This window comes from Octopus sinensis, linkage group LG5, assembly GCF_006345805.1.
Source record: "Octopus sinensis linkage group LG5, ASM634580v1, whole genome shotgun sequence".
Classification (NCBI taxonomy): Eukaryota; Metazoa; Mollusca; class Cephalopoda; order Octopoda; family Octopodidae; genus Octopus; species Octopus sinensis.
This window is the reverse complement of record NC_043001.1, coordinates 33,335,700-33,345,699: the sequence shown is the minus strand read 5'-3', so window position 1 is coordinate 33,345,699 and position 10,000 is coordinate 33,335,700. Positions and strand designations below refer to the sequence as shown.

General features: G+C 37.9%; 1 protein-coding gene across 1 annotated transcript in view; it reads left to right on the top strand.

The window, feature by feature from the left end:
• LOC115211890 (carboxypeptidase inhibitor SmCI) overlaps positions 1 to 10,000 on the top strand; it is a 26,022-nt gene that overhangs the window by 5,789 nt on the left and 10,233 nt on the right. The window lies entirely within an intron of this gene.

The following is a 10,000-nucleotide window of genomic DNA, read 5'->3' as shown; positions in this document are numbered from 1 at the left end:
AGTTTGGGGGAACAAACACCTTCACAAAGACCACCTCCCCAAACGACAGATTTCTTTCAGTTTTCGTTTATTAAATCCGCTCCCAACGTTTTGGTCAGTCCGCGCCTATAATTGATGACCTTTGTCCAAGGTGCCACGCAGTGGGACTGAATCCAGAACTATATGGCTTGGAAGTAAACCTTTTACCACCATCTGTCTATGTACTAGAATGGATTGTCTATGTTCAGTCCACTGCAGGACGAAGACCTCTGCATGTTTTCTTCAAACACATTCTGACGAAGAGGCCGTGAGTTTGAACTTGAGATCATAGTAGTGTGATGAGAATACTCTTCCACACTGGCTCACATAACTTGGTAGAGGGGTGCAGTTTTTATACTCTTACTCAGGAGTATTTAAGTCGATTACATCGATCCCAACCCTCAACTGGTACTTATTTTATCGATTCCGATAGAATATAAAGCAAAGTTGGCCTCGGTGGGATTTGAACTCAGAACCTAAGGACGGACGAAATACCTCTTAGCATTTCACCCGGCGTGCTAACGATTCTGCCTGCTCGCTGCCTATCTATCTATAATGTAGTGGAGGCGCAATGGTCCAGTGGTTAGGGCAGCGGACTCGCGGTCATAGGATCGCGGTTTCGATTCCCAGACCGGGCGTTTGTGAGTGTTTATTGAGCGAAAACACCTAAAGCTCCACGAGGCTCCGGCAGGGGATGGTGGTGATCCCTGCTGTACTCTTTCATCACAACTTTCTCTCACTCTTACTTCCTGTTTCTGTTGTACCTGTATTTCAAAGGCCGTTAAGGGTACACGTGTCTGTGGAGTGCTCAGCCACTTACACGTTAATTTCACGAGCAGGCTGTTCCGTTGATTCGGATCAACAGGAACCCTCGTCGTCGTAACCGACGGAGTGCTTCCTATCTATAATGTATATTTATCTATACTGACGCAGACATGGCTGTGTGGTTAAGAAGCTCGTGTCGCGTCCACATGGTCCGAGGTTCAGTCCCATTGCTTTGCACTCTGCACAAGTGTCTTCTGCAATATCCCCAGGCAAACAAACATCTTGTAAGTAACAATGTAAGTATGTGCATTTCATTGTGTTTGTCTTTGTACTGCTTGATCACCAGTGTGTATTTGTTTTTAGTTTGTTAACGTTTTTAGTTTGTAAAACAGCTACGATAAATTTAAGCCGCTAAATGAGAGCTAACTGCGCACACCCATCCACACACATATGTATGTATATATGTACTTATGCATGCATATAAATATAAATGCGAGTGTGTATATCTATGTATGTATGTATAAATGTATGAGAGAGAGAGAGAGAGAGAGAGAGAGAGAGAGAGAGAGAGAGAGAGAGAGATTAGCAATAATTATAACGATAAAGAATATGGAGACTGGTACATTCTCAAAAAATTGTATTTCCTTTTATTTTACAATTTCATACAGCATACTTTTATGGTTATGACGACCTACGCTAGTTTCCATTGCACAGAGGCTGTTGCACTCGCAACCGGACATAATTTTCTGTGCAGCTTCTTTCAGAGTCCTTCAACCAACCAAGCTTCGAGCCTAGCTGCTTAAAACAAAAAAATAAACAAACGATACAAGCAAAACTTAGAAGATTGCTTATTTAAGGGTTTATGGGTTCTGTTATGGCTGATAAAGAAGTGTATTCTGAGAGGTATTTGGCACAGACCATTTACTTCAAGATTATTTAGGGTGTAATTTGCGAGCTTTTATTTTGCCGTAAAAATTCAAACACTTTGGCTCCCCTTGTGCTAGCTTCCCTCTAAGAAGATTTACCTTGTACAAAATCCTGAAGTCAGTTTGGGTTGATCTTGCAGTCTTTTAAAACTGTTTCAATGCATCTTTGGATCTCTTATAGATGCACCAAACAAGCTCAGAAAAGAAGATTGCTTTTGACAGTCTAGTCAGGCAGTTTGATAATAAGCCCAGCCCAACACAAAGGAATTTGCCTGAGTTTAGAAAACTGACTGGTTGTATTGCCGTATCTAAGAAATTCTGTATCGAGAATTCTGTCCCGCCACTTTATGCATAGAACGTTCTTTAGGCAAAACTCGAAATCGACTAAGCGTTTTAGCGTAAGACTAGTACATTTTCCAAGTTTGTGTTTCATTAAAGAGAGTGGACGACAGTATTGCAAACTTGACCTTCTATATTTATGCGAATACTTGGGTTGTTCCACTATGACGCAGTTTTCCAAAAACTGTACTCCGAAAATATTTGATGATGTTTCAACATCAATGAGGCATTTGAGCACAGCGTACTTCCCAGATATTCAAAGTTGTCGGTATTTTTAGTTGAAGACCTGCATAGTTTTATTTCAGGAGGTACAAGCTATGTTTAACACACAGCAGGTCGATGCAAAACTTCTACTTTTGCAGTACTGCTAGTGAGACCAAAGTTGTTACAGGAATCTGAGAATTGGCCGATACATGTTGGCATATTGGGCTCGTCTTGCACAAGAATTCCATCATCATTTGCAAAGAACTGTCCACAAACTCTTTGATGCCGAACTTTGAATTTTGCTTGAAGCTTGCGAAGAATGAGCAATTTTACCATCATTTGTGTACTTAATGTGAATTCCAAATAGGAGTGGTATGGATGCTTTGAAATAAAATGGTGGCAAACACAGCTCTGAATAGTGTAGCTGTTAGGGTACAACCTTGTTTGAAACCCTTTGTGACAGAAAATAATACTGATATATCTTCTAATGCCCGCCAGCATGCAATCATGAAAAAGGTATTCTGTACATATGAACATGCAAAGATAACCATATTTGTCAAGGATTCTTAATGAATCATCTCCACATTCTGCGCTAAAAGCTTCTAAAGATCAACAAAAATCATAAACATCGCTTGATTTTGTTCTATACACTTATGGGTATGTCTTATAGAAGCAAATATCAAAAACAGTAGTGCACCTTTCACTACGGATGCCACACTCACCTTCTGGAAGATTCTTTGTGGCAAAATAATGAATTAGGCGGATCAGGGCTATTTGTGCAGAGACTTTACAGGTAATTGATAAAAGGAAATACCTCTATGGTTGTTACTTGGTTGTCACCTTTGTTTTGTACAGGTGAATGATTGCAGTATATTTGAAAAGACTGCACACCACATAAAGAAAATAGCTTAGGTGTATATTTAAGTAGAAATTGAATCCCACTCAGGAATTGAAGCTACATTAAAGGTAGAATGATTAGCTTGAAAAAAGGAAGGAACTTCATCATGAGATGTGTTGATAGGATTCTGAATCAGGTTATCTATTGGTTCCTCATTTACGATAGATAGGCCGCTTAGGACATTCTAAAAGTGTTCAGCCTATTGTCAAGATGCTCTCGTAGCCTACAAGTAACATTTAACTTAGTACAAACAGATGCATGGCCGGGTCATTGGTGACTAACCTGACAATACCACTTGTAGCTATAATTACCTAATTACGTATGCGAGACCCCCTGTAATTATTGTTATAATCATGTGGATTAACGGCGGATTAGACATTAGTTTCTCATGAACGTCTTCCCTTTCAACATTATGTTAACATTTGTCAAGTAAATGATTTCAACTACTAGACACAATTTCTTTCCACAGTACCAGGCAGTCATGTCTTGCTTGTTATGCTTGTATTATACTGAAGTTTGGACAAGAATGTTCCCATCAACGTCTGTATATGTGTTCACGCATTTTATTGTGTGTTCGGATTTCTATTTTTACTTATACATATGTTCATGTTTGAATGTCTATATATGTAAATGTGTACATACTACATATTAAGTATCTGGAATATTTTACGTACGTTCAGTTTCATAAAGATTGCAATGGATACAGCGAAAGGATACAGACTGTGTGTCATTGGCCAGCTGAATGAGATCTCTTCCTGGCGTTAAACACAACAGTAAAACCGTCCTCTATAGGACCTCCACATTTAGTTGGCAACTATATTTTACGATTCCGTACAGTTACTGTTTATCTCTCGCTCCGAGATTTAATATAACTTATGTCTCTCTCTTTTATATATATATATATATAATATATATACAATAAATATTCAAATAAACACGCATGCGCTTGCTATATAGGTATATGCATATACAAGTGTTTATATATATATACACACACATATATATATACATATATATATATATATATATACAACACACACACACACACACACACACACACACACACAACACACACACACACACACACACACACATATATATATATATATATGAGAAAGAGAAACAAAAACTGAAAATATTCAGAAGGTGAACACTCTTGTATAAGCAAATAGATATTTATATTTTTAGTGGACAAATTTACATGGAATACAAAAAAAAATGCAGTAAATTACAATAAGAGCATGACATTTTAGGTCCGACAGCTGTTTCTGGGGCTCGGAATTGCGTAATAGTTGTAATGTTTGCAGATGGAAGGGGCAAAAAGTTAAGGATATGCAACCAGTAGTGGATGCATATAAAAGTTACCGTAAGTCCGGCCTCCCTCTTCAGGGCAGAAAGATTGGCAACTAGCACTAGCAGTTTAGCTCATAATGCGAGAGAGTTTAAAGGTAGAATAGGTGAAGAAGGTAAATTGAAGCAGGGAGAAGAAGGATGTAGAACGTTCGGTGGGGTGAGGAGAATCTTGAAGTAGAGGAAGAGCAAAATGTGATAGGCGAGGCAGAGTAGGTAGAGGGAGGGAGTGTCCAGGGGATTAAAGAAGTAGAAGTGGTCAGCCGAGAGATGACTAGGAAGAGGTGGGGTCGTTAGTATTGTGAAAGGTAGCGTTGTTGTTAGGTGCGTTGACAAAATATGTTATTAATCGGGGATGGTGGAGGCTATAGAACTAGAGGAAGAAGCAATGAACGAAGTAGGGAGTGGGATTGGGATAAAGTGGCCAGGAAAGCTACTGAGAAAGGAAAGTTGGTACGATGAGAAAAGAGAGGGATGGGTATTGAAATAAAGGGAAGAGTTATAGTTATTGATGCCGGCATAGAGGCGGGAGTGAGGAAATTCGAAGAATGGAAGTAGGTTGGCGATAAAAAAACTACTGAAATAAGGAGTATAGTAATCAGAGCAAATAGAGAGAGATGGAGTTGTAGGATTGCCATCGTGATAAATACTGTGTGCCCTGGGCTCTTTTTCTTTTTTTAGATCCGGTGGAGCCCCTACCTCTCCAGTTATTTTCTTCCATACGGGGAGAAAAGAGAGTCAGAGAAAGAGAAGAATCACACCCAGTACAGGATAGGTACTTTGTTTATCGACTCTGAAAGGTTGAGAAGTGATCCAGAACGATTACTATTAATATCAGATACTCTTCCCTGCCCCTATTTTACTCTGACCACAAAATCAGCGATATCTACATAAAAGAATATGTCTTAGAAGATGCTTGCAAGATAATGATATATAGAGACGAGGTGATAACCAGAAAGAGGAAGGACAGGTATGACTTAACATCTGATTATCAACTAAAAGGGGCCTAAAAGGGAAAACACAGTATATATATATATATATATATTATATATATATATATATATATATATATATATATATATTATATATATATATATTATATATATATATATAATATATATATACATATTATATATATTATATATATAAATATGTATATACTAATATATATATATATATATATATGATATATATAATTTATATATATATATATATATATGTTGTTGTTTCTAACTTTTTTCTTGAAGTTCGTTTAAATGAACGATACGTTAATAAAGAATTATCCAAAATTCTGATTACCCCCTTTTCTCAATGTATTTATATATATATATATATATATATATATATATATATATATAGTATATATGTATATATTGGTAAAAATGGTAACTCTCTTCGGTTATCATGGCCATCTGGATAATTCTTTATTAACGTTTTCGTTCATTTAAACGAACTCTTCAAGAAAAAAGTTAGAACCAATATATAAATATATATATATATATATATATATATATACTGTGTTTTCCATTTTAGGCCTCTTATAGTTGATAATCAGATGTTAAGTCATACCTGCCCTTTTTTCAGATGGCCAGATAACCGAAGAGATGGTGTTGTGGATTTCCACTTCGGCATCCGAAACTCAGAGTTTTATCTTGGCTATTGAATAATTGTCACATATTATTTTACACACACACACGCGCACACACACACACACACACACACACACACACACACACACACACACACACACACACACACACACACACACACACACACACACACACATATATATATATATGAGACCAAAGAACTTCGTTAGTAATCAGAACTCAGATATACTAATAGTCATGTAGAATTGAATTTACAAATTAATGAAAATATCTGCAGTGCGCTTTATAACATCCCAAATATATTACAATATAATGCTATACACAATACCATAAGTAAATTAGAAAACGCACTTTAAATGGTAAAAATTATATTTGACATCATATTAGCGCCTGTAAAATAAGCCACGCCTATGTAACGTCAATGATGCTGACTTAATACCGACCGGGTACATATGACATTATAGGCCGTTGACATAGTTTTGTCAGTTGAAATGCATTGTTTAGATTTAAATAAGTATGACTGTGTTGTTCAGCAGTTTAATTCCATTGCTCATCAGGATGGTTGCTAAATGAATATTAGGGCAGTATATTCTCAGCGGTATATATCTTAATCCAACGTCTCTATGACTGTTGGAATATTGTCTACAGTGTCCCCTAGAAACCTTTATTACGGTTAAGAAAAAACTTCGTACTGCGGGACATTCTGAAAATTATTTTGAATTTTTTTTAGTAGTGTAGCTCCTTTCTCGAAAAAATGTTTTTCATGTCTCTTTTATACCTCTAGTAACCTTCATATTAATATAGGCTAAAGTTGTTGGTTTTGGTTCAACTGATAGGAAAATGTATGAAAGACACAAGCATCTGTCTGAGAAAAGTTTCCCAAACCTTAAACGGAAACCGACCCTTCCAATCCTGTACAACGTACTCGACCAAATAAGTCCAACAACAAATATAGGATGTTTTCTGGTTCAATCCGGTTTCGGTTCACATGTTTCAACCAAGATCGCTGGAAAATGTTTTGCTGCTTTGGACAAATGTTTTCCGAAATTAAATTGGTATCATGCTATTTTTAATCGGCACACCGTGAAGGTATCCTACGCCAACTCTGCTAATTTAGAGCAACCTATGCATCGCATAAACAGTAACAAAATGCAGCAAAGGTTCAATAACCTACCTACTGGATCTAGCGAACATATGCATCTAAATACCAACCAAGGAGATGTAAACAGTAGTGATAAACACCAATTACGATCAAATCATAGTAGTAGAAATTCTTACGATACAGCTAACACGGTAACAATGTCGATAAATGGAGTCGGGACTGCCTTATGTACAAATAAATACGATAAATGCTCATACAGAGAAAAATCAAAATGTCCTTTGATGAATCTCTGTATGGGTACGAATCTTGTATATAAATGTACCGTGCACACAAGAGGAGGACCGTATGTTTACATTGGGCAGACGGCTGATTGATTTGAGAATCGTTATCGTTACCACATCGCCAGCTCTAAGACATTCAACATCTTTGGCAGCTTTTGTATGGCGACTGAAGGAGGTTAAAATGAAATACAGCATAACTTGGTTTATAGAAAGGTACGCGAAACCTTACAATATAATTTCCAGAAGATGGCGTCTCCACACCGAGGAATCCCTGTCTATTCTATGGACTAATGAGAAGAACATTAATATAATTTCTGAAAGACTCTCGAGATGCCTACACGCATATAAATGTACTTTCGTATAATGCAGTGAGAATGAATTTTGAGTAACCGTTAACATGATTTAATTTACTTTAAGGTATGGATGACTGAAGTTTACTTTTAATCTCCCCATTCTTACAAACACCAAGTAGATATATTTCTTTATTGCCCACAAGGGGCTAAACATAGAGGGGACAAACAAGGACAGACAAAGGGATTAAGTCGATTACATCGACTCCAGTGCGAAACTGGTACTTTATTTATCGACCCCGAAAGATGAAAAGCAAAGTCAACCTCGGCGGAATTTGAACTCAGAACGTAACGACAAGTAGATAGTTAACTCGCTTTGTGATCATGAGTGCACCAAACCTCACGTGTGCGTATGCTCACATTTTCGCGGATGCTTGTATGAGCGAGTGTACTAGCGCCATGCAGCTTGCCCGATGGCGTTTATACATCCATATTTGTTGACGGCGATTTTTAATACTTTTCTCGCTGGATTGTGTCTTAGTTTCTCTTTTTGCCATCTGTGATCTTATTTTCGATCTTCTATATTAATGAAGATATTTCCTCCGTCTGGCTGTTTTTCTTTCTACAAAACGATAAGTTACATTGCGGAACTGTTATTTTAACGAGTTGTATCTATTTATCACCCGACGAGATCCATGAGGATCCCAACCATGAGGGATCTATGCTACATGTGTCGAAACAATTGTAGTGATTAATAAATTCACGTATATTCCATCTTCCGTCTTTCATTTGTCATATATATATATATATATAATTATATGTATGACGCATTATATTCACTTAGTTCTATCTATCTATCTATCTATCTATCTATCTATCTATCTATCTATCTATCTATCTATCTATCTATCTATCTATCTATCTATCTATCTATCTAACTATCTATCTATCTATCTATCTATCTATCTATCTATCTATCTATCTATCTATCTATCTATCTATCTATCTATCTATCTATCTATCTATCTATATCTCTATCTATCTGTCTGTTTGTCTGTCTATCTGTCTGTCTGCTTGTCTGTCTGTCTGTCTATTCCGTTTATCGATCGATCGATCGATCGATCGATCCATTCCTCCATCCATCCATCCATCTACTTAGGTAGCTCGATATTGAAGACTAACATTGCCTCACAAAAAAAGAGGGTTCGACTCGAGAGAAAGAGAGAGCTCTCAACCATACCATAAATATTTGTAAAGATTTCTATAGTTTGCAGGAAATGTACCAGTGCCCATGCACAATATATTCCTGTACCCAACTCTCACGGGTTCTGTACCCAGTTTGCTATCTATTCAATATATGAGCTATCTATATAACAGGCCAGCCAGCATTCAGAAAGAATTGCTGCATATTGCACTATCCCTATCTATTTATCTATCCGCTCAGTCGAAGTCGACTCTCGGTCACTCGTTGGATCAGTGTCCTCCAGTCAGTTTTATCCTGGGCCGCTTCTTTCAGATTGGCTATGTCCATTCCGGTATCACTCTTGATGGTGTGAAGCCAGCGGGTTCTTGGTCGGCCTCTTCCTCTCTTGCCGCTGACCATTCCGAGCATGATGTCCTTCTCCATGGATTTTCTCCGCATAATATGACCGAAATATGCCAATCTACGAGGGGCGTTCAATAAGTAATGCCCCTGACCCACTTCCTATAGCAGTAGAGCAACGAAACTTGGCACAGTTATTAGTCATTTTCTACATAGGAACCACCCAGAGTTACGCATTTCTACCATCGTTTGATGCAGCTCTGGAGACCGTTTTTGTAGAAGACCCCAGCTTGGTCCTCCAACCTCAACGTGACTTCAGAAATCAAGGCTGCATCATCTGGGAAACGCTTTCCTTTCAAAAACAACTTCATGACTGGGAAGAGGTGAAAATCAGAGGGTGCAAGGTCAGGAAAGTAGGGGGGATGGGGGAGGAGTTCATAGCCATACGCCTGTGCTTCTGATCTGGCGACAAGCGAGTTGTGGACCGGAGCGTTGTCCTGCAGGAGGAGGATGCCTTTGCTGATCTTGCCCCGCCTCTTGATTTTGATAACTTCTCTTAATTTCCTCAAAAGTGAAGAATAATAGGCTCCTGTAATTGTGGTACTCTTTGCCAGGAAATCTGTCATCACTACTCCGTCCTGGTCCCAGATGACTGTGAGCATGACCTTGCCAGC